The 24865-nt window shown below is 50.5% G+C and overlaps 1 protein-coding gene and 1 non-coding gene across 4 annotated transcripts in view; both read left to right on the top strand.

Annotated features, from left to right (window-relative positions):
- The first annotated feature begins 457 nt into the window (after positions 1 to 457).
- DNAJC5 (DnaJ heat shock protein family (Hsp40) member C5) overlaps positions 458 to 24865 on the top strand; it is a 42798-nt gene continuing 18390 nt past the window's right edge. Inside the window, exon 1 of one of the 3 annotated variants that reach the window (XM_055372747.2) lies at positions 458 to 623. The gene's annotated coding sequence lies outside the window, so the exon portion shown is untranslated. Of the gene's footprint in view, positions 624 to 1368; positions 1597 to 24865 lie in introns of those variants that run through there. The other 2 variants (XM_055372745.2, XR_010132354.1) reach the window with 2 other exon arrangements.
- Positions 15241 to 15405, top strand: LOC115933437 (U1 spliceosomal RNA). The gene has a single exon (XR_004069292.2). It is a non-coding gene; the product is annotated as a U1 spliceosomal RNA (small nuclear RNA).

Raw genomic sequence — 24865 nt, forward strand, 5'->3', positions numbered from 1 at the left:
GTATACATTTCAGTAACTATATTATTCCATTTGAGTGCTCACTTGTGCAGTTGGGCAGGTTTCCATTCTCGCTATTAAAAATAGTGCCTTCATGAATATTTCAGTGCATATACCTTTTTCTGTATTTAGGAATATTTTATTTGGAAGAATGTCCCTAAAGTGGAACTGCTAGGTCTCAGAGGGACTCACTTAAGGCCTGGTTCATTCATTCTTGCAGCTCCCAGCACAAGTGGAATACAGCTTCAATCTGAGATCGGTACCAGGCCCATTTCATTCTCTCATCCCTCCAATTCTGGCCTGAAATATTTCATTCTCTTGGAATCTATAGTTGTAGATATGAACCTGGCCTTTCTGCTTCTTGGGTTCCATAGGCCTTTTCTTGCTGCCTGCTTGATGTTGCGCAGCTTAATGACTGCTAGGAGGCTTCCCAAGCTCTGACACTTCCAGGCTGTGAGACTGGAACAAGCTTGGCAATTCAAGACCGGCATTATGGCAGTGAGTTATGAAGGCAGAGGAAGGAGGCCAGAGCGTGTTGAGAGAGAATTTGGGTTTCACGCAGTGTGTCACGGGAAGCCTTGGATGCCACTGGGTTTGTTTTAAAAAGATGACCGCACTGAACTCAGGTAAACGGGCAAGGGTGGAAGCGAGGAGGCAGGAGCACCGGCCGCAGAGGTCTGGGAGCTTCTAGGATGGGAAGTGGCCCAGGCAGCCTACGCGGGGCAGGCCGTCAGTGAGTGGCGGAGCGCCTGCAGTTACAGGGACAGGGAAGGGTGGCCGACCGGATGGGCAAGGGCAGAGGGAGGTGGAGTGGACGTTCGTCGTCCTGCCTCTCCACGCTGCTGTTTGGAGATGATTCCGGGAGGGTTGGGGGGCGCTGGCGACGGCATTTCAGTGGTTGGACAGGAAGGAAGGAAGGACGTCCCATCTCGGCGCTCCAGGGGTGAGCAAATGTCAGTCCCAGGACGGTGGCTCCGGGTGGGGGCGGGGGCGACGGTCCGCAGCCATCTCCCACCAGCTCCCTGTTCAGTTCTTTGATGAGAACGATTACGTTTTCTCAGTCTTACTTAAAGCGCTGAGTAAACTCACCTGCAAGACCAGCAAGCCCTGCGCTTGTCTTTCTGCGCGGTTCCCCGCAGCACATGGCGTGTCCACCCGGGACCCACCTGCGGCCACCTGAAGACTGGGAGGACTGGCTCCGCCCCCGCGCTTTGTCCCCGCCCACTCATGGGCGGAGCCTCCACAGGGCGCCTCGGCCCCGGGCTGTCACTCGGGACTCCGCCCCTTCATGGACGGAGCCTCCGCTCGGCTCTCTGAGCGCATGCGCAGCCGGTCCCACCCGCGGCTTCGACACGCCGGAGCCCACGTCCTTCCGGGAGCGCGCGCGCCGGTGCGGGTGCGTGCGTGAGCGTGCTCGTCTCCGCTGCCGCTGCCGGTGCTGCACCCGCGCCCTCTGCCGCCGCCGACGCCGCCGCCGCCGCCGCCGCCGCCCGGGGTCTCCAGGCTGAGGAGTGCGTCGGCCACTGCCCAGCAGCGCCGCGAATCGGGGAGCGGAGCCGCGGAGCCGGCGGGAGGGCGGGCGGGCGGGCGGACGGGCAGGTGAGCTCGCTGCGGGCCGGGCGGGCGGGTCGGTTCACGTCAGGCCCGGGCAGGCGGGCGGGCGGGCGCGGGTGGGGGCGGGGGCGGCACTCCAGAGCCGGAAATGGCGGCGACCCCCGGGCCGGGGCTGCGCGGGCGCTCGGGGCCGGAGCTGCTGCGACGCCGCGGCCTGGGCCGGGGCGGGGGCGCGGGAAGGTCGGCGCCGGGGCCTGCGGGATTCGGGCCGGGCCGGGCCGGGCCGGGGGTCTGAGCACCGTGGTGGGGACTGGGGCGGCGCTCTCCGCGGGTCTCTCCGGGCCCGGACGCCCCCTCCGCTCCCCCAGGTCCCTGCGGCCGCCCCCAACCCCCCGGGGTCTCCTCTCCTGCGGGAGGACTGGAGAAGCTGGGCCATCGCTGGTCTTAGGGAGGCAGATGATTGAGTCCCTGGGTCGTTGTGTTTATAGCTCGGGGAATTGAAAATTGTTCTGTAACGCATCGGAAATTAATCTTTCCGACGTTGTAAATTCCAAAAAGCATTTGGTTTGTTAGAAAAAACCTGTTTTATCCGCTTTGTAAAAACATTTGAAGCCATGCTTTGTATTGAACTCTTATGGAGAGTATTAGGAACTCATCCGTTCAGGTTCTAACTTGTTGGTGTTAAGTGTCTGGATTAAAGACTCTCTTTTTCGTGTGCCGAAGCCATGATTTCTCAAATTCATTCAGTTGTGTCATACAGGAAAAGGAAGCAAAAATTTCAGCTTTATTTTTGTTTTCCGGTTTAGGCTTGGTTGGGAAGATTTGATGGTGGTTAGACACGTCTGCCCTTATTTGCCTGTTTAGAAAAACCTATTCTAATGACAAAAACAGTTATATTGCTCCAACTATTGTCATGGTTACCTGAAGGCAAAAGTTTACTCAAAGCTTCTGAGATTTTATGTTCGTTTATTTGCTTCTCTTTTTAAAAAATGTCAGCTGAGTTTCAGGAATGTGTAGTCTGTCAAACAAGAGATGAAATTGGAAGCCTGGATCTAAGGGCTTTGGGGAAGTTTCGGTTGAGTTCCCCTTTCACTTGTGTCGGTGCTGTAGGACTCGGGGTGGCTCCAGCTGGCGTCTGGCCCAGCAGAGAGCTGTAGGGGCCCGCTCTGGTTGCTGGCTGTGTGGACTCTGAGGGACACCCCTGGCGAGGGTGTTAATGAGCCTGCAGCGTCTGAGTCCAACCCACCCTCAGACTGGCCCCTGACTCACTCTGCACCTGCCATATCAGCCTCCTTGCGAGTTCTGAACAGACCCCCATGCTCTGTCCTTGGATCTTCCTGGAATGCCTGGTTCCTTAACCCCCTAGCCTGGCGACTGCGTGCCTGCCTTGCCACCCAGTTCCCTTCCTCGCTTAATTTTCCCACAGCGCTGAATCCTCCTAGTGTCCTGCTTAATGCATTTATCATACTTAATATTTTACTGTGAGTTAGTAAGGTCCGTGGAGAGAATGTTTTGTGAAAAAAACAGTTGCTGGCACATGATCTGGGCCCAGTAAATATTTGTTCAGTGAATGAACGTGAGGAGCTTAGCAGCAGCTGTGCGTGGTGCTGGCCTTGTCACCCGGAAGTCCTTGTCGGTGAGGACTGAGCATGTAGAGGTAAGGGTTCCTGGAGTGTTGGCCCTCAGGACAGAGAGCCACCAGCTCTCACCTGCCCAATGAGGAAAGACAGCCAGGTAAGGGGTGGCTTGGAAGGCTGCATGGGACCCTTGTAAATCTTTTCGCAACTTTGAATCTATAATTATTTTGAAGTTAAAACGTTTCTAAAAAGTCAGATCTGTTGGGGGCACAGTGGCTCATGCCTGTAATCTCAGCACCTTAGGAGGCTGAGGCGGACGGATCACTTGGAGTCAGGAGTTCGAGACTAGCCTGGCCAACATGGTGAAACCCCATCTCTACTAAAAATACAAAATTAGCTGGGTGTGGTGGCGTGTGCCTGTAATTCCAGCTACTTGGGAGGCTGAGGCAGGAGAATCACTTGAACCCAGGAGGCGGAGGTTGCAGTGAGCCAAGATCGCGCCACTGCACTCCAGCCTGGGCAAAAAGAGCAAAACTCCATCTTATAAAAAAAAAAAAAAAAATTAGCTGGTTGTGGTGGTGGGCGTCCGTAATCCCAGCTACTCAGGAGGCTGAGGCAGGAGAATCCCTTGAACCTGGGAGGTGGAGGTTGCAGTGAGCAAAGGTCACGCCACACTGCACTCCAGCCTGGGCGGTAGAGCAAGACTCAGTCTCAAATAAATAAAAATAAATAAAAAGTCAAATCTGCCAGTGGTAATAATGCTTTTAGAAATTTTGTCTTTGATTACCAGGAAAAACCCTAATGCTAGTCCTTATACTCCGTCGTGACATTTGGTAATTAAGTAGAGTGAGGTGGAATGATCTCCCTGGCTCTTAATTCAGGAGGACTGCCTGAGAGTGACTGTGGCTGATCCCCTTAGCACGAGGCCCTTCAGCTGTGGTGCTGTGACAGAGCCACAGAGGCTGCTTGGTGACTTGCAGACTCTGGAGTCCTTTCCACAGCCTCCACCTCATGCCCACATTAACTCAGAGTGAATGGGCTTCAGGGCTTTCCTGCATCCCTGAAGATGGTTGTATTAACGTGGTTCAGAGATTGAACAGACGCTGCACGTTTCTCAGGCATTTTTCCTCAGTTCCCCTTGCTTGGAGGGTGGATACCACTGAGCCCGGTTGTACAGCTGCCTCCGTGACCAGCACCTTTGCCCAAGGTCTCCCTGTTAATAATCGTCAGAGCTGGAACTTGAACTCAAGTCTTCTCTAGACCAGGTTTCTTCTAAGTATTTGGCATCACCAGGAAGAGCCCTGTACAAGGTGCTGGTGGTTTTATCCTTAGAGCCCAGATGTGAGGTGCTCATGTGTGTGCCTGGGGTTGGCAGTTCGGTAGGTGTTTGTTGAATGAATGACTAAAATGCAGTGGGGCGGGGAGTCATAATAAGGTAGAATTTTATCTGAGGTGGAGTTTGCTTCTGAAATCAGGCAATAAGGTGAATGTGATACCCAGTTAGGAGTATGTAATGCTGCAGGTAAACTATATCAGCAAATGAAAGCAGTTTTTCTCCAGTAAGGAAACAGACCCCTGGGTCCTTGGGCTTAGTTAGAAAAAGCCATTTGTAGAGAAATGGAACATGATGACTAGTCCTGCACAAGATGTAGAGAAGAGACCCTTAACACTCCAGTTATCTCCAAGTGGGCAGTTAGAATGAGTGCTTCTAGGCCGGGCGCGGTGGCTCACACCAGTAATCCCAGCACTTTGGGAGGCCAAGGCAGGCAGATCTTGAGATCAAGAGATCGAGACCATCCTAGCCAACATGGTGAAACCCTGTCTCTACTAAAAATACAAAAAGTAGCTGGGTGTGGTGGCGGGCACCTGTAATTCCAGCTACTAGGGAGGCTGAGGCAGGAGAATTGCTTGAACCCGGGAGGCAGAGGTTGCAGTGAGCTGAGATAGCACCACTGCACTCCAGCCTGGGCAACAGAGCGAGACTCCCTCTCACAACAAACAAACAAACAAACTGCAGTGCTTCTAAGGTGAGACTCATCGTGATGTTCTGATTAGAACGTTCTCGTGCCACAAAGTCCTGAGATGTGTCCAAGAAGCACCGTCTTCTGTCAGACACACCTCCTGCCCCGCCATAGGCCTTCCCACTGTGGCAGCAGAATCTGTGCTAGGCCTTCCTTCGTGAAAGAGGACAAGATCAGGGCTCACGTGACTGGGGCCGCTGTGACTCTGAGCCTCTGCGTTCTGTCAGATGAGGGTAGTGGTGCTTCCCCTGCGTCCTGCTGGGAGAAAAAAGGAGGCAGTAAATGAAAGGTGTCTCATCACCTGCTTCCTAAATAAAAGTGACAAAGAGGCTGAAAAACAGTAGTAGTCTTGTTTTATGAAAATGCTACCCCTAATCTAGGAGCTGGGACTGCCATGCCAGGACCCCTCAGATAATGGCATCCCTGAAGAGGATTAGCAGCTAGTCTGTTATCAGTCACAGGCAGTTCAACCCAGAAGATTTAAGGATTAGATTACCCAACAACCTTGAGTGTAGATTTTGTCTCTCATCACCCTTTGCATTAACTTTGGGTGCATGTGTGTTAATGAGGAAGTGTGTTCTGCTTTATTCTTGGTACATCACAGACATTTAATAGATACAGGTCATTAGAAATAAAAATTGTTTTAACTTGTATGAGTTTTGCAAGCATTGATATTTCAAATTGAAATTGCAGAAATTAGGACAGCATTTCATTTTCTTTTGTTTTTTTGAGATGGAGTCTCATTCTGTCACCCAGGCTGGAGGGCGGTGGCGTGACCTTGGCTCACTGCAACCTCTCCCTCCTGGGTTCAAGTGATTCTTCTGCCTCAGCCTCCCGAGTAGCTGGGACTACAGGCGCTCGCCACCACGCCAGGCTAATTTTTTGTATTTTTAGCAGAGACAGGGTTTCACGGTGTTAGCCAGGATGGTCTCGATCTCCTGACCTTGTGATCCGCCCACCTTGGCCTCCCAAAGTGCTGGGATTGCAGGTGTGAGCCACTGCGCCCGGCCTTTTTTTTTTTTTTTTTTTTTTTTTGGTGGGGGGACGGAGTCTCACTCTGTCGCCCAGGCTTGAGTACAACGGTACGGTTTCCGCTCATGGCAACCTCTGCCTCCTAGGTTCAAGTGATTCTCCTGTCTCAGCCTCCTGGGTAGCTGGGATTACAGGCGCCTGCCATGATGCCCGGCTAATTTTTGTATTTTTAGTAGAGATGGGGTTTTGCCATGTTGGCCAGGCTGGTCTTGAACTCCTGACCTCAGGTGATCCACCCACTTTGGCCTCCCAAAGTGCTGGGATTATAGGCGTGAGCCACTGAGCCCAGCCCCAAGTTGGTCTTGAGCTCCTGGACTCAAGTGATCGTCCAACCAGCATCTCATTTTCTAAAGAAAGAAGTACTTAGACCAGGTTTGGGACATGTCTCTGAAAATTCTGGGCTGGTGCAGTGGCTCATGCCTGTAATCCTAGCACTTTGAGAGGCCGAGGCAGGCGGATTGCTAGAGTTCAGAAGTGGAGACCAGCCTGGGCAACATGGCAAAACCCCATCTGTACTAAAACTAGAAACAATTAGCCGGGCATGGTGACATGCAGCTGTAGTCCCAGCTACTCGGAGGCTGAGGTGGTAGGATCACCTGAGCCTGGGAGGTTGAGGCTGCAGCAAGCCATGATTGCGCCACTGCACTCCAGCCTGGGCGACAGAGCAAGACACTGTCTCAAAAAAAAAAAAAAAAAAAAAAAAAAAAGGAAGTTCTGTATTGATCAATAATTTCCTCCTCAGGACAGACCTGCATATGCCACAATTTAACTTTGTTGCAACATCATTCTACATTTTGCATGAATGGTTTCAAAAAACTTATTTCTATGGCAGAGAACTTTGTCATTTATTCTTGACATATTAAACCTGAGTGACATTTTTAAATTTTTGTGTTGTGTTGTGAGTGCTTAGTGAAGATTCCTTGAATATGGATATGAATGAATCTTATTTTTCATGGGTTTATAATTGTATTGTCCCTTTAAATATTCTACATTGAACATGTATCACCAGCAGAGATAATCATTTACGAGGTGAAGTGTCCAGAGCCATGTAGTGTCTGCATTGCTGTGTCCAGGGATTCTTTGTTTGAGACGGAGTCTCGCTCTGTCATCCAGGCTGGAGTGCAGTGGCACGATCGTGTCTCACTGCCGCTTCCACCTCCCGGGTTCAAGTGATTCTTCTGCCTCAGCCTCTTGAGTAACTGGAATTACAGGCGTGTGCCACCACGCCCAGCTAATTTTTGTATTTTTAGTAGAGATGGGGTTTCACCATGTTGTCCAGGCTGGTCTCAAACTCCTGAACTCAAGTAATCAACCCACCTTGGCCTCCCAAGGTGCTGGGTTTACAGGCATGAGCCACTTGCTCAATCTGCTTTCTGAGGCATTCTGTGCCTGTTATGAAATCATGATGCTGGCAGGTCGGAAGATGGAATCGACTTCCCAGCCCCATCGGCTGTGCCCTGCCCTCCTTGCTGTCTCTAGAGCGCGGCTGACTTCGGGGAGAGCTCTCCCTGCCCTGTGCCTCTATTTTTTCACCAGGTAGAGTGGAAATGTGTTCTAGTGAAACTGCAGAACGAAAATATCCCGTCTTACTCTTGACCCTTGAAGAAGCAGGAGCTGAATTCAGGTGCTAGAGGCCGCGTCCGAGCGCTCCACATCAGTCTCAGAGTGGAGGCGAGCCCAAGCCAGAGGCCTCTACCTCGGACGAGGCTGCAGGTGCCTGACGGGAGGAGTGACTGCAGCTCAGCAGAGTGAGTGTGTGGAGTGTGCGGCCCTGCCTGGCTTTTATTTTGCTCCTCCTGTTATTGGGAGGGATTAGCAGCAGAGCAAATGTTTGGATTTTTGCTGAGCAGTCCCATCGGATTTTTCTTTATTAAATAGGATTGTGTTTTATTGTAAGAAGGTTTCCCTAAGACAAATAACGAAGGAAATTCTGGGTCCAAGAGTACAGACTGTAGCTTCTGTCATCGCTTGCCAAGTTCGTAGCCCTCAGGTGGTGTCTGTCTGTCTCTCCCCTTTGCTTGCAGGGCATTTTACCACAGTACTTTGGTGTTCTTTTAGCTACTGCGATAGGGCTTGCTGTTAAAATCTGAGATTTAAAATTTTTGCCAGTTGCAATAAATTTTGTTCTTTCTTGGTGTGTTCTTTAAAATAATAATAATTTTTTTTTTTGGGTGGGGGACAGAGTCTCACTCTGTCACCTAGGCTGGAGTGCAGTGATGCGATCTCCGCTCACTGCAACCTCCGCCTCCCGGGTTGACGCCATTCTCCTGCCTCAGCCTCCCGAGTAGCTGGGACTACGGGCGCCCGCCACCACGCCCGGCTAATTTTTTGTATTTTTAGTAGAGATGGGGTTTCACCGTGTTAGTCAAGATGGCCTCGATCTCCTGACCTTGTGATCTGCCCACCTCGGCCTCCGAAAGTGCTGGGATTACAGGCGTGAGCCACTGCTCCTGGCCTCATTTTTTTTTTTTTTTTTTTTTTTGAGACGGAGTTTCACTTGTTTCCCAGGCTGGTGGAGTGCAACGGTGTGATCTTGGCTCACCACAACCTCTGCCTTCTGGGTTCAAGTGATTCTCCAGCCTCAGCCTCCTGAGTAGCTGGGATTACAGGCGTGTGCCACCACACCCAGCTAATTTTGTATTTTTAGTAGAGATGGGGTTTCTCCATGTTGGTCAGGCTGGTCTCGAACTCCCAGCCTCAGGTGATCCACTCACCTCGGCCTCCCAAAGTGCTGGGATTACAGGCGTGAGCCAACGCACCTGGCCTCATCTTGTTGTTTTTTTTTTTTTTTTTTTTTTTGAGACAGAGTCTTGCTCTGTCACCCAGGCTGGAGTGCAGTGACTCAGTCTCGGCTCACTGCAAGCTCTGCCGCCTGGGTTCACGCCATTCTCCTGCCTCAGCCTCCCGAGTAGCTGGGACTACAGGCACCTGCCGCCACGCCCAGCTAATGTTTTTTGTATTTTTAGTAGAGACGGGATTTCATCGTGTTAGCCAGGATGGTCTTGATCTCCTGACCTCGTGATCCGCCCGCCTCGGCCTCCCAAAGTGTTGGGATTACAGGCGTGAGCCACCGCGCCCAGCCACATCTTGTTTTTTTACAACAGGGTCTCACTCTGTCTCTCACCCAGGTTAGAGAGGAGTGACACAGTCTTAGCTCATTGCATTCTCCCAGGCCCAAGCAATCCTCCTATCTCAGCCTCCCAAGTAGCTGGGACTTTAGGTATGTGTCACCACAGTTGACTAATGTTTTAATTTTTGTAGAGATGGGGCCTCCACATGTTGCCCAGGTTGGCCTTCCTGGGCTCGATCCTCCTGCCTCAGCCTCCCAAGGTGGTGCATGCCTACAGTCTCAGTAGATTAGAATCACCCTAATCCTCAGTAACTGAGATTGTAGGCACGCACCACCTCACTGACTCACCTCAAACTCTCTTTTTTGAGATGGAGTCTCTGTCGCCAGACTGGAGAGCAGTGGTGCGATCTTGGCACACTGCAACCTCCGCCTCCTGGGTTCAAGCGATTCTCCTGCCTGAGCCTCTGTAGCAGCTGGGACTACAGGCATGCGCCACTACGCCCGGCTGATTTTTGTATTTTTTAGTAGAGACGGGGTTTCACCATGTTGGCCAGGATGATCTCGATCTCTTGACCTCATGGTCTGCGCACCTTGGCCTCCCAAAGTGCTGGGATTACAGGTGTGAGCCACTGCGCTCGGCCCACTCAAACTTTTAATAAGGCTCTTCATACAGAAATTTTTAAAAAATTAAAAACATTTTTGGCCAGTCTTAGTGGTAATCCCAGTGCTTTGGGAGGCCAAGGCAAGCAGATTACATGAGGCCAGGAGTTCCAGACTAGCCTGGCCAACATGGCGAAACCCCGTCTCTACTAAAAATACAAAAATTTGGGCAGATGCGTGGCTGACACCTGTAATCCCAACACTTTGGGAGGCTGAGGTGGATAGATCTCTCGAGTTCAGGAATTTGAGACCAGCCTGGGTAACATGAGGAAACCCCATCTCTGCAGAAAATACAAAAGTTAGCTGGGCGTGGTGGTGCATGCCTGTGGTCCCAGCTACTCGAGAGGCTGAGGGGCTGAGGTGGGAGGATCCCTGGAGCCTGGGAAGCGGAGGTTGCAGTGGGGGATGAAAAAGAATACGCCATGTCCAAATAGCAAAACACTCTGAAATGAGGCAAACCGTGGTTTGTTGAACAGGTGTTCTGGGACAAGGTTGCCGAATATGCATTAGCCGTAATCCCCAGGACAGCCATGCAGGGTGGGTCTTAAACGGTTTTTTAGATTCTCGAGTATAAAGGTATAATATTGAAGAATAAGCACAAATAATGTCATCATACATGTTAAAGTGACAACACAGGATTTATAAAATTACCCTTTTTTCCCCAAAATTACCTCTTACGATGTGGTTTCTGTTGGTGCTGTTTTCTCTTGCATCATCCCGCCAGGTTGGGTAACCCTAACTGATTGTCACCAGCAGACCAACAGACAGACTCACAGCATCCTTCTCCCTGGTGTGAGCACTGCTTAATTCACATTTATGAAAATACTTTAAGACAAGGGCACTGTAACTCACATAGAATCTGAAGTGGCCTTGAATAGGGAGCTGGTCCAGCTGCCCTTAGTGTGTCTGACCTCCAGGTGGGCGGACTGAGATGCGTGTAGGTGTTCATGGTATAGGCATCGTTGTAAACCTGCTCTGGTTAAGGATAAATAGGCAAAGTTGTGCTAATGCTCTTCCTACAGCAGCCTTTGCCCTGGACTGACTCCAGAACAGCTGGCTGACTGACAGCTGCCTCCCCGTAAAGCCTTAAACAGGCTTATCTTATATTTTTAAAAGGCAAAGGACAATAAGGCAGATTAATAAACTATGGGGGTTTTTTTGTTTTTCTTGAGATGAAGTCTCGCTGTTGTTCCCCAGGCTGGAGTGCAACGGCGCGATTTCGGCCCACTGCAACCTCTGCCTCTCGGGTTCAAGCGATTCTCCTGCCTCAGCCTCCAGAGTAGCTGGCATTACAGGTGCCCGCCACCACGTCCGGCTAATTTTTGTATTTTTAGTCTAGACGAGGTTTCACCATGTTGGCCAGGCTGGTCTCGAACTCCTGACATCAGGTGATCCGCCTGCCTTGGCCTCCCAAAGTGTCAGGATTATATGGTGAGCCACCGTGCCTGGCCTTTTTTTTTTTTTCCTGTCTTTTGTGTATGTGACGGGGTCTCGCTCTTGTCACCCAGGCTGGAGTGCCATGGCATGATCTCGGCTCACTGCAACCTCTGCTTCCCGGGTTCAAGTGACTCTCCTGCCTCAGCCTCCTGAGTAGCTGGAACTGCAGATGTGCACCACCATGCCCGGCTAATTTTTGTATTTTTACTAGAGATGGGGTTTCACCATGTTGGCCAGGCTGATCTCGACCTCCTGACCTCAAGTGATTGACCCACCTCAGCCTTCCAAAGTACTGGGATTGCAGGTGTGAGCCACCACACCCGGGGCTGGATTTTTTTGTTTTAAGAGACAAGGTCTCACACTCTTGCCCAGGCTGGTTTACAGTGGTGCAGTCACTGCAGGCCTTCACCTCTGGGCTCGAGTGATCCTCCCACCTCAGGTTACAGGTGTGAGCCACCACACATGATCGCACATGGCAGATTTTTTTTTTTTTTTTTTCCACGGAGTCTGGCTCTTGTCGCCCAGGCTGGAGTGCAGTGACGTGATCTCAGCTCTCACTGCAACCTCCGCCTCCTGGGTTCAAGCAATTCTCCTGCCTCAGCCTCCTGAGTAGCTGGGATTATAGGGGCGTGCCACCGTGCCCAGCTAATTTTTTTTTTTTTCTTGAGACAAAGTCTTGCTCTGTCACCCACACTGGAGTGCAATGGTGCGATCTTGGCTCACTGAAACCTCCGCCTCCTGGGTTCAAGCGATTCTCCTGCCTCAGCCTCCCGAGTAGCTGGGAGTACAGGTACGTGCCACCTCACCTGGCTAATTTTTATATTTTTAGTAGAGGCGGGGTTTCACCATGTTGGCCAGGCTGGTCTTGAACTCACTGACCTCAGGTGATCCGCCTCAGCCTCCCAAGGTGCTGGGATTACAGGCGTGAGCCACTGTGCCCGGCCCAGGATTTTTTTTTTAATTAAGGAAAATACTTTTTACATCTAAAATTCTACGCGACAATAATTAATGTGTCTTCAAGCTGAGAATTAATTAAAATATAGCCAACAAAACATGTATTAAGCTTTGTAAACTTTGTCTATATATGTACTTATTTTACTTTTATTTAAAAATAGGGGGCCAGGCACGGTGGCTCACACTTGTAATCCCAGCACTTCAGGAGGCCAAGACGGGTGGATCACTTGGGGTCAGGAGTTTGAGACCAGCCTGGCCAACATGGCGAAACCCCGTCCACCTCTACTAAAAATATGAAAATTAGCCAGGTGTGGTGCAGGCACCTGTAATTCCAGCTACTCAGGAGGCTGAGGCAGGACAATTGCTTGAACCCAGGAGGCGGAGGTTGCAGTGAGCCGAGATTGCTCCACTGCACTCCAGCCTGAGCAATAGAAAGACTCTGTCTTAATAAATAAATTAATAGCCGGGCACGCTGGCTCACGCCTGTAATCCCAGCATTTTGGGAGGCCGAGACGGGCAGATCATGAGGTCAGGAGATCGAGACCATCCTGGCTAACACGATGAAACCCCGTCTCTACTAAAAATACAAAAAAAGCCGGGTGTGATGGTGGGCGCCTGTAGTCACAGCTACTCGGGAGGCTGAGGCAGGAGAATGGCGTGAACCTGGGAGGTGGAGCTTGCAGTGAGCCGAGATTGCGCCACTGCACTCCAGCCTGGGTGAGTGATCGAGACTCCGTCTCAAAAAAAAAAAATTAATTAATTAATTAATAAAAATATGACAGAGGCCTGGGTGCCGTCGCTTACACCTGTAATCCCAGCACATTGGGAGTCTAAGGTGGGAGGATCACTTGAGCTCAGGAGTTTGCCTAGCCTGGGCAACTTAGGGAGATCCTGCCTCTACAAAAAATAAAAAATTATCCAGGTGTGGTGGTTGCACACCTGTAGTCCCAACTACTTCGGTGGCCGAGGTGGGAAGATTGCAGGAGTCCAGGAGGTCAAGGCTGCCGTGAGTTGTGATTGAGCCACTGCACTCCTACCTGGGTGATATAGTGAGACTCTGTCTCTAAAATAAAATAAAATAAAATAAAATAAATGACAGTGGTCCATATAGTACCTTATTCAGAAAAGGCTTGATGTACAAGAAAATAAGTTATTTGTGATCAGGACAGAGAAGAATTACTGCCTTTTGTGAAATGGATGCTGAGAATCAGTCACGATGTACGGTGCTTGGGAGGCTGACTTTGATTTCAGTTACAGCCCTGCTGATTCTTAGCACGGTGACCGCAAATAGGTTACTCCACCTTCCTGAGTCTCAGTCTTCTTAGCCGAAAAGCAGAGATCATCATCATAATAGCTAACATTAACTGTGTGCCTGGCATAGGGTCTGACCGCTTTATTCAAGCCAGCTCCCAGACATACCTTGCTGGACTGTTTAATGCCCATTCGACAAAGAGGAGATTGACATGGGGAGGTGTTGAGTAACGTGCCTGGCCACTGAGTCCCTGTCAATGGCAGCTCAGACAGGTGACCCCAGAGCTACCCTCCCACCCCCTGACCAGGCCCGTCTCACAGGCCTCTTAGGAAGGGCTCTGTTCAGTAGATGGCAGGCACGTGGTGAGTGTTTCCTAAGCTGCAGCTGCTGTGTAGATAAAACTCACAACAGATATCACAAGTTTTGTCAGATCATACTGTCTCAATTTTGAGGTGCATGCATGTGTTTTACTACTTAACTACCTCTGAAGTTTAGGGTTTTTTTTGTTTGTTTTGAGACGGAGTCTTGCTCTGTCGACAGGCTGGAGTGCAGTGGCGCGATCTCGGCTCATTGCATCCTCCGCCTCCCGGCTTCAAGTGATTCTCCTGTCTCAGCTTCCCCAGTAGCTGGGACTACAGGCATGTGCACCATCATGCCTGGCTAATTTTTGTATTTTTAGTAGAGTCGGGGTTTCACCAGGTTGGTGAGGCTAGTCTCGAACTCCTGAGCTCGTGATCCCCCCACCTTGGCCTCCCGAAGTGCTGGGATTACAGGCGTGAGCCACCGCGCCCAGCCCTGAAATTTCGCATGTTTTACGGTTGGCTTGTCAGGGTTAAATTGGTGCACCTTATACTTGGTTGCATACTAGACACACTGGAATCATTTGACTTTCGTCATAGTTGCAGAGGCACTCTGAAACCCTATGTATGTACTTCACCAGGGACAGCCCCACGCATGGGAGGTGGTGGCCAGCCATCACCCCAGGGTGAATTTATCTAAGAGCAGCCCTAGGCCAGGGGGTGAGTGTGGGAAAGTCAGGGCCATTTCCATCAGTTACGTTTCAGAGCGGGTTCCCGCTGGAAGTGCTGGAAATACCCGGATGCCATCTGTAGCATTTTATGAACTGTGGCGGATCCACTGTCTGTGTCTTGAGCTTCTGCTCTGTGGTCTGCTCAGTGGAAGCATCCTGTCAGTCCACTGTACAGTGGGGTGGAGCCGCAGCCAGGGTGGGTGTGCCGTTTGATTGGTCACGGAATGAACAGGGCAAAGGTCACTAAGTAGATATGATACTGCAAGTAGGATTGTGGTCATAGGTATTTTTATGAATTTATGTGTTATGTGAAGTTGAGGATTTGAATGTTGTGATTATTATATCCAGATAAAGTTCTAGCCTGGCACAGTGCAGGCACATGCCTGTGGTCCCAGCTGCTTGAAGTGGGAGGAGAGCTTGAGCTCAGGGTTTCCAGGCTATAGGGAGCTGTGGTCCCACCATTGCACCCCAGCCTGGGTGACAGAGTGAGACCCCATCTCAAAAAGAAAAGAAAAGAGGCTGGGCGCAGTGGCTCAGGCCTGTAATTCAAGCACTTTGGGAGGCTGAGGCAGGCGGATCACTTGAAGTCTGGAGTTCGAGACCAGCCTGGCCAACATGGTGAAACCCCTCCCATCTCTATTAAAAATACAAAAATCATACTTACCCGGCAGGGAAGATACCATGATCGCGAAGGTGGTTTTCCCAGGGCAAGACTTAGCCATTGCACTCTGGATGTGCTGAGCCCTGCGTTTTCCCCAAATGTGGGAAACTCGACTGCATAATTTGTGGTAGTGGAGGGACTGTGTTCGCACTCTCCTCCCCCCCCCCCAAAAATAAAAATACAAAAATCAGTCGGGCATGGTGGCTCACACCTGTCATCCCAGCACTTTGGGAAGCCGAGGTGGGTGGATCACCTGAGGTCAGGAGTTTAAAACCAGCCTGGCCAACATGGTGAAGCCCCATCTTTACTAAAAATACAAAAATTGGGAGGCCGAGGCGGGCGGATCCCGAGGTCAGGAGATCGAGACATCCTGACTAACACAGTGAAACCCCGTCTCTACTAAAAATACAAAAAAAATACAAAAAAAAAAAAATTAGCCGGGCGTGGTGGTGGGCGCCTGTAGTCCCAGCTACTCGGGAGGCTGAGGCAGGAGAATGGCATGAACCCGGGAGGCGGAGCTTGCAGTGAGCCGAGATGGCGCCGCTGCACTCCAGCCTGGGCGACAGAGCGAGACTGTCTCAAAAACAACAACAACAACAACAACAAATTAGCCGGGAGCAGTGACGCGTGCCATAGTCCCAGCTACTCTGGAGGCTGAGGCAGGAGAATCACTCGAGCCTGGGAGGCAGAGGCTGCAGTGAGCCGAGATTGTGCCACTGCACTCCAGCCTGGGCGACAGAGCAAGACTCCGTCTCAAAGAAACAAAAAAGAAAAAGAAAGAAAAAATTCTTCCCCATGAGAGTAGATTTCTACTGAATCGATTGCTGGTTTTATGCCTTTTCTTCCATGATAGGAATTATGTCCAGACTCATCTGGCTGGGGATGCTCAGGAGAGCCTGCGGGGGGCAGCAGAGGCCTGCCTGGGCCAGGGCGTGCACCAGACCAGAATCCTGCCGATTTAGTATTGTGAGGGTAGAAGACCAGCAAGCAGCAACCAGCAAGCAGCATGCCCTCGTGGTTACTGATGTTATGAAGAACACTTGTCTTTCATATTTGGGACTGTGTTAAGGTTTTCTGGAATATTTTTGGTCGTAGTAACGATTCTGCTCTAGGAGCTCTCTTCTCTAGCGTTGCACAGACATGAGTGATTTGACCAGCAGCGCTGCGGTAACGGAAGACCACTCGTGTCTTCAGACTCGTTCTGTTCCTGGGGGTGCTTGCTTGTTCTAGGCCCCCTTTGTATGGAGAGGTTCAAACCTTGATTGAATAGTCGCTACCCAGGTGTCATAACCTGTGGCCTCATTGGTGTCACCTGGACTTTTTGTCTGCTGTTTGCACCATCGAAAGTGATGTGCGCTGGCCGGGCGCGGTGGCTCACGCCTGTGGTCCCAGCACTTTGGGAGGCGGGGGCGGGCGGATCACAAGGTCAGGAGATGGAGACCATCCTGGCTAACATGGTGAAACCCCATCTCTACTAAAAATACAAAAATTAGCTGGGCATGGTTGCGGGCGCCTGTAGTCCCAGCTACTCGGCAGGCTGAGGCAGGAGAATGGCGTGAACCTGGGAGGCAGAGCTTGCAGTGAGTGGAGATCACGCCACTGCACTCCAGCCTGGGCAACGGAGCAAGACTCCCTCTCGAAAAAAAAAAAGTGATGTGCGCTTGGGACTGGGAGGGCGAGGCCCAAGGTACTTGGGTGCCCAATGCCCAGGAGGGCATGAGTGTCGTGCTGGATAACCTGCTCTCCAAGTAATAGGGTTTTGAGAATGTTTTATTTTTATTTTTATTTTTTTAATTGAGGCAGAGTCTGACTGTGTCACCCAGGCTGGAGTGCAATGGTATGATCTCAGCTCAGTGCAACCTCTGCCTCTCAGGTTCAAGCGATTCTCCTGCCTCAGCCTCCCAAGTAGCTGGGACTACAGGTGCCCGCCACCACACCCGGCTAATTTTTGTATTTTTAGTAGAGACGGGGGTTCACCATGTTGGCCAGGCTGGTCTCGATCTCCTGACCTCATGATCCGCCTGCCTTGGCCTCCCAAAGTACTGGGATTACAGGCCTGAGCCACCGCGCCCGGCCTGTTCAATTCTTTGTATTTAAATGTGTATCTAGAGTTATTTTGTTCAACTTCTGATCTGCTTTTCCTTTTGAATTACTGTATTCTAAGCATCAGTTTACAAGAAAAAAAAATCTTTATTGGGTTTCCAGACCCAAGTCAATACCAGTAAAATTAATGGAGCAAACATTCACTGAATGCTCTATTAGGACCTGGGGCAGTAGATGAGTCTGTGAATTAAAAGGGCTTCAGCATGTGGGTTTGGTTTTGTTTCTCTGTAGCTAATCATACCTTTGGAAATGTTTTTATAGTTTCAGGAAACCGTGGTTCTGGGCAGGGTGGCAGCTATGGGTTGAGGCAGTTGATCCTTCCTCAGGTGTGGCCGCTGGTCTTGTTGCTTCTTGACGTTAACTTTGTGACTCACGAGGGCAGGCGTTCGTTTTCTGTGGCACTCTGTGTGTGAGCGAGCATGGGGCTTGTTACTGTGTGAAAAGGGCCAGCTGCCCTGCCTGTCTGCTCCTCCCTGGCTCGGCCGGGCGCTGCCATGGCTCCAGCTCAGATTCACTTCCTCTCGTACTTGGATGCTTGGTGATGGTGGTGGAAGCAGTTTCATTTTCTCTTGCTGTTCTCGTGTTGCGTTAAGCTCAGCATCACTGTTGCTTTTTATTCTTAGAATTAAGGAGGAAAGCTGAAATCTTTTGGGGATTTCTGTGTTTCCAGGGACTTTAGGAATTCTTTTTTTTTTTTTTGAGAGAGGGTCTTGCTCTGTCAATCAGGCTGGAGTGCAGTGGCGCGATCTCGGCTCCCTGCAGCCTTGACATCCTGGGCTCAAGTGATCCTCCCATCCCAACCACCTGAGTAACTGGGACCACAGGTGTGCACCATCACGCCTGGCGAATTTTTGTATTTTTTTTTAATAGAGATGGGGTTTCACCATGTTGCCCAGAATGACCAAACTTCTAGGCTCAAGCAGTCTCCCCACCTCAGCCTTCCAAAGTGTTGGGATTACAGGCATGAACTGCCATGGCTGGCTGGAAAGTCTTTACATTTGAAATTCATTTTCAGTTAGGAGGAAAGGCCTAGCACACTGGTTCATATCTGTAATCCCATCACTTTGGGAGGCTGAGGTGGGCGGATCACTTGAGGCCGGGAGTTTGAGACCAACCTGGCCGGTATAGCAAAACCTCATCTCTGCTAACAATACAAAAATTATCTGGGCATGGCGGCAGATGCCTGTGATCCCAGCTACTCGGGAAGCTGAGGCAGGAGAATCGCTGGAACCCGGGAGGCGGAGGTTGCAGTGAGCTGAAAGTGCACTACTGCACTCCAGCCTGGGTGATCGGTCTCCAAAAAAAAAAGAGTAAAGGTGAGGGCACCTGTGATGTGGCACACAGCGTCTTTTCTCTAGCTTGCTTTGTTGGCTCTTGTTTATAATTTCTTCAAATGTATTTACAGAGTTAATCGGTTTTTTTTTGGAATAGATATTATCTGTTAGATAATATCTATAGATAATAGATAATAATAGATAATAGATATTATCTATTCCAAATAAAAATCCAGAAATACACATTCAAACTGTGGGGCTTTTACACTTTTAACTGTGTTCCAAGTCCCTGTCCCTAGCATGCTCTGATTGTCAGTCCTTCCCTTGCCTGACCTACCTGTCTGAGTATCCTTTGGCAGTCAGGTTTTTGTTTGTTTGTTTGTTTTTGAGACGGAGTCTCGCTCTGTCGCCCAGGCTGCAGGCTGGAGTGCAGTGGCGCGATCTCAGCTCACTGCAACCTCCGCCTCCCGGGTTCAAGCGATTCTTGTGCCTCAGTCTCACGAGTAGCTGGGACTACAGGCGCCTGCCACCACGTCCAGCTAATTTTTGTATTTTTTAGTTGAGACGGGGTTTCACCATGTTGGCCAGGATGGTCTTGATCTCCTGACCTCGTGATCCGGCCATCTTGGCCTCCCAAAGTGCTGGGATGACAGGTTTGGCCACCGTGCCCGGCTGGCAGTCAGTTTTTACATGGTTCATCACAGATTTTAAATTAAGATTCCCCAGCAGGATAAAAGAAATGCCAGTTGTATTTTATTTTTCATATTTGTATTTTTAGCAATTTTTTTTTTTGCATAGAATGAGCCAAGGGCATCTAGAGCAAAGAGGTAGTTCCCTGCCCCGTCTCCATCTCCCTGTCTGCACTGCCTCCCCTGCTCCATCTCCCCGTCTGCACCGTCTCTCCCTGCCCGGTCTCCATCTCCCCGTCTGCACCGTCTCTCCCTGCCCGGTCTCCATCTCCCCGTCTGCACCGTCTCTCCCTGCCCGGTCTCCATCTCCCCGTCTGCACCGTCTCTCCCTGCCCGGTCTCCATCTCCCCGTCTGCACCGTCTCTCCCTGCCCGGTCTCCATCTCCCCGTCTGCACCGTCTCTCCCTGCCCGGTCTCCATCTCCCCGTCTGCACCGTCTCTCCCTGCCTGGTCTTCATCTCCCTGTCTCCACTGTCTCTCCCAGAGGTGTTTGCTGGTGCCTTATTTGCAGTTCCCTGTGCTGTGTCATGCCCGTTTGCTGACCCAGCCCCTCCTGTGTCTTCCCCATCCCAGTGTGACTGTCGCTTTTGGTGGTTCCTCCGTGTTTCCTTTGTATCCTTAGGTGACTTGTCTTTGCCCCACTCCCCAGCAGTCCGCAGCACCTGTTGTCTCCTTCCCTCTCCTCCCCCTTCTCCTCAGACGTCATCTGTTCTTTCTAGAGTTGTTCCCCTTGCCCCAGGGTCCAGGGTTCCTAACAGCCTTCTTTTTTTCTTTCTTTTTTTTTTTTTTGGTGAGACAGAGTCTCGCTCTGTCACCCAGGCTGGAGTGCAGTGGTAGGTCTCAGCTCACTGCAGCCTCTGCCTCCTGGGTTCAAGTGATTCTCCTGCCTCAGTCTCCTGAGTAGCTGGGACTATAGGCGTGCACTACCATACCTGGCTGATTTTTGTATTTTTATTTTTTATTTATTGTTGAGACAGGGTCTCTTTGTTGCCCAAGCTGGAGTGCAGTGGTGCCATCTTGGCTCACTGCAACCTCCACCTCGTGGGTTCAAGTGATTCTCCTGCCTCAGCCTCCCAAGTAGCTTACAGTAGGGATTGCAGGCACCTACCACCACACCCGGCTAATTTTGTATTTTTAGTACAGATAGGGTTTCACCATGTTGACCACCTGGTCTCAAACTCCTGACCTCAGGGGATCCGCCCACTTTGGCCTCCCAAAGTGCTGGGATTGCAGGCGTGAGCCACCGCGCCGGGCCCTAACAGCCACCTTCTTAGCATCTGTATATTCAGACCGTCCATTGCAGGATGTGTGATCTTTGTGGCCTGGAATGTCTCTCTCTGAGCACTCTCCATCCTCCCACCCCTCAGGCAGTGTCTCTTGAGGCCACCTGCCCAGCCACCGTCTTGGGGTGACCACAGGAGGCTGGGGAGAGAGCCAGGCAGTAGTGAGAAGCCGGGACGCTCACCGTTGGCCGAGTACCTTAGAGCAGCCCTGACGCCTGCTTCTGTCTCTTGGTGAAAGCGGCACCCAGACTTCAGTCCTTACAGCCCAGAACTCAGAACTGTGGAGGTGCTGTGGCCCACAGGGTTTACCTCGTAATTGCTGTTAAAACCCTTCTGGGCTTCATCATGGAATGCTGATGTTGAAATATTATTTTAAGTACTATTATCTATGATGTGGTTAGAAATGCCAAAGAATTTTTAGCTTTTTTGGAGGAGTCTTGCTCTGTTGCCCAGGCTGGAGTGCAGTGGCGCGATCTCCGCTCACTGCAAGCTCCCCCTCCTGGGTTCACGCCATTCTCCCGCCTCAGTCTTCCGAGTAGCTGGGACTACAGGCGCCTACCACCATACCTGGCTAATTTTTTTTGGTATTTTTTGTAGAGACGGGGTTTCACGATGTTACCCAGGATGGTCTCGATCTCCTGACCTCGTGATCCACCCGCCTCGGCCTCCCAAAGTGCTGGGATTACAGGTGTGAACCACCGTGCCTGGCCTTTTTTTTTTTTTTTGTAGATGGAGTCTCGCTCTGTCGCCCAGGCTGGAGTGTGGTGGCATGATCTTGGGTCACTGCAGCCTCCACCTCCTGAGTTCAAACGATTCTTCTGCTTCAGCCTGCTGAGTAGCTGGGATTACAGGCACCTGCCACCACGCCCTGCTAATTTCTGTATTTTTAGCAGAGATGGGGTTTCACTATGGTGCCCAGGCTGGTCTCAAACTCCTGACCTCAGGTGATCTGCCCTCCTCGGCCTACCAAAATGTTGGGATTACAGGTGTGAGCCACCACGCCCGGCCAGAATGTGTAGTTTTTGTAAAAGTTTTGGAAATGGCCTCAGATAATTTCAGAGGTTTTTAAAGAACGCTCAAAATGGAGCAAAATGGAGAGCCCCTGATAGGCCTCCCGCGTGGAGGTTTGTAGTAAGCCAGAGGCACCTGTGGGTCCCAGGGAGAGACGGGCTGCTCCGTGGATGCTCCTGGGACCTGGGGCACTGGGTGGGCCTCAGGCAGATAGGAGCTGGTCCGTATCTCCTGCCACACCCAGGCCAACTCCTGATGAAGCAGATTCCTGTGGGTGACAAGTGTCAGAAGATAGAATAGGACCTTAGGGTCGGGAAGGATTTCTTGAACAAAAAAGGGGGAAAACAGATTGAGAGATTCAGAAAGCTGTAATATATTCCGTGACCTCAGAGGTGACTTGGAGGAGGGCTGTTGTTCAGCGACGGGCGTGTGGTGAACACTGGGGCATTTAAATGGTTCAGATGCTGAATTTGATGTTATATGTTTTTTACTACAATTGGTAAAAAAAAAAAAAGCTTGTGCTCATCAAAAGACATACCATAATAAGTAAAAAAAGAACTGTGAACTGGAAGATACTTGTAACATTTTTAACCAGTGAAGGGTCGGTGTCCTGGATATGTCCACTGGGCACCACAGACAGAAAGGCCTTGAAACGGGCTGGAGATGCCCACCCTTATCAGGCCAGGCAAGCAATGGGGAGCCTGGCCATACCAGTCGTTGAGGCTGCAGGAATGGCAGGGAGCCCTAAGCTCCAGTGGCCACTGGTGCAGTCCTTGGAGAGCAGTTGGCACACCTCATCAGGCTGAGCCTGCCCGTTCTTGGGCACCCAGAAGTTCCACTCTTAGGTACACACCAGAAGAATTCTTCCTAGACTGTTTGTGCTGAAGGACCAGGTTTAGGTTTTTAAAATTTCCAGTGTCACAGACTGATGATATTTTTGTAAACTATAACAAAAGTGACTAGCTAGTAAAGGAAATCACAGAACATAAAATACAAACCCATGTCATTATTATTAATATTTTGAGGCAGAGTCTCGCTTTGTCACTCAGACTGGAGGGCAGTGGTGCGATCTCGGCACACTGCAGCCTTGACCTCCTGGGCTCAAGTGATCGTCTTGTCTCAGCCTCCTGAGTAGCTGGGACCACAGGCACGTGCCGCCACGCCTGGCTAATTTTTGTTTTTTTTTTTGAGACAGAGTCTTGCTCTGTCACGCAGGCTGGAGTGCAGTGGCATGACCTTGGCTCACTGCAACCTCTGCCTCCTGGGTTCAAGTGATTTTCCTGCCTCAGACTTCCAAGTAGCTGGGATTACAGGTGTGCGCCACCATGCCTGGCTAATTATGCCTGGCTAATTATGCCTGGCTAATTTTTGTATTTTTAGTAGAGATGGGGTTTTGCCGTGTTGGTCAGGCTGGTCTCAACCTCCTGGCCTCAAGCAATCTGCATTCCTCAGCCTCCAAAAGTGCTAGGATTACAGGCATGAGCCATCATGCCTGGTTATCGGGGGAACCCGCCCCCAATATTTCAATGTAGGTTCTTTCTATTTTCCATAAGTGTCGGCCGGCTGAGAAATAAAGAGAAAGAGTACAAAGAGAGGAATTTTACAGCTGGGCCTCCCGGGTGACATCACATATCGGTAGGACCGTGATGCCCACCTGAGCCACAAAACAAGCAAGTTTTATTAAGGATTTCAGAAGGGGAGGGGGTGCAAGAACAGGGAGTAGGTCACAAGATCACATGCTTCAAAGGGCAAAAAGGAGAACAAAGATCACAAGGCAAAGGGCAAAAGCGGAACTCCTGATAAGGGTCTGTGTTCAGCGGTGCACGTATTGTCTTGATAAACATCTTAAACAACAGAAAACAGGGTTCCAGAGCAGAGAACCAGTCTGACCAAAAATTTACCAGGGTGGGGTTTCCCAATCCTAGTAAGCCTGAGGGTACTGCAGGAGACCAGGGCATATTTCAGTCCTTATCTCAACCACATAAGACAGGCACTCCCAGAGCGGCCTTCTGTAGACCTCCCCCCAGGAATGCATTCCTTTCCCGGAGTATTAATTCTTGCTAGGAAAAGAATTTAGTGATATCTTCCCTACTTGCACGTGCGCTTATAGGCTCTCTGCAAGAGGAAAAATACGGCTGTATTTTGCCCGACCACACAGGCAGTCAGACCTTATGGTTGTCTTCCCTTGTTCCCTGAAAATCGCGGTTATTCTGTTCTTTTTCAAGGTGTACTGATTTCATATTGTTCAAACGCACGTTTTACAGTTTGTACAGTTAACACAATTATAGTGGCCCTGAGGTGATGTACATCCTCAGTTTATGAAGATAACAGGATTAAGAGATTAAAGTAAGACAGGCTTAAGAAATTATGAAAGTATTATTTGGAAACTGGTAAATGTCCATGAAATCTTCACAATTTATGTTCCTTTGCCACAGCTCCAGGCAGTCCCTCTGTTCAGGGTCCCTGACTTCCCACAACACCTGGCTTCTATTACTTTTTTAAAATTTAATTAACTTTTTTCTTTTTTTCGAGATGGAGTCTCGCTCTGTTGCCCAGGCTGGAATACAGTGGCGCGATCTTGGCTCACTGCAGCCACCGCCTCCTGGGTTCAAGCGATTCTCTTGCCTCAGCCTCTCGAGTAACTGGGACTGCAGGTGCAATACAAAAAATGCAGAACTTTTGTATTTTCTGTAGAGATGGGGTTTCGCTGTGTTGTCCAGGCTGGTCTCAAACTCCTGAGCTCAAGTGATATGCCCACCTTGGCCTCTCAAAGTTCTGGGATTATAGGCATGAGCCACTGCATCCAGCCTTATTATTATTATTATTTTTTGAGACGGAGTCTTGCTCTGTCGCCCAGGCTGGAGTGCAGTGGCACGATCTCGGCTCACTGCAACCTCTGCCTCCCGGATTCAAGCGATTTTCCTGCCTCAGCCTCCTGAGTAGCTGGGACTACAGGCACGCGCCATCACACCGAGGTAATTTTTGTATTTTTTGGCAGAGACGGGGTTTCACCATGTTGACCAGGCTGGTCTTGAACTCCTGACCTCAAGCCATGTGCCCACCTTGGCCTCCCAAAGTTCTGGGACTGTTTTTTAAGCAGTTTTGATAGGTGTGTGCATAGTAGTGCTCTGTGGTTTAATTTGCATTTCCCAGGGAGTGGGGGCACTGCCTGTCTTCTCACGCCTCAGTTGCTTGTTGCTGTGACGGTCGCCCACTCCTGCTGCCAGTGTCTGTGCTGCTCACGGTAGCTGCATCAGCCT

The sequence above is a fragment of the Gorilla gorilla genome, chromosome 21, assembly GCF_029281585.2.
Source record: "Gorilla gorilla gorilla isolate KB3781 chromosome 21, NHGRI_mGorGor1-v2.1_pri, whole genome shotgun sequence".
NCBI lineage: Eukaryota > Metazoa > Chordata > Mammalia > Primates > Hominidae > Gorilla > Gorilla gorilla.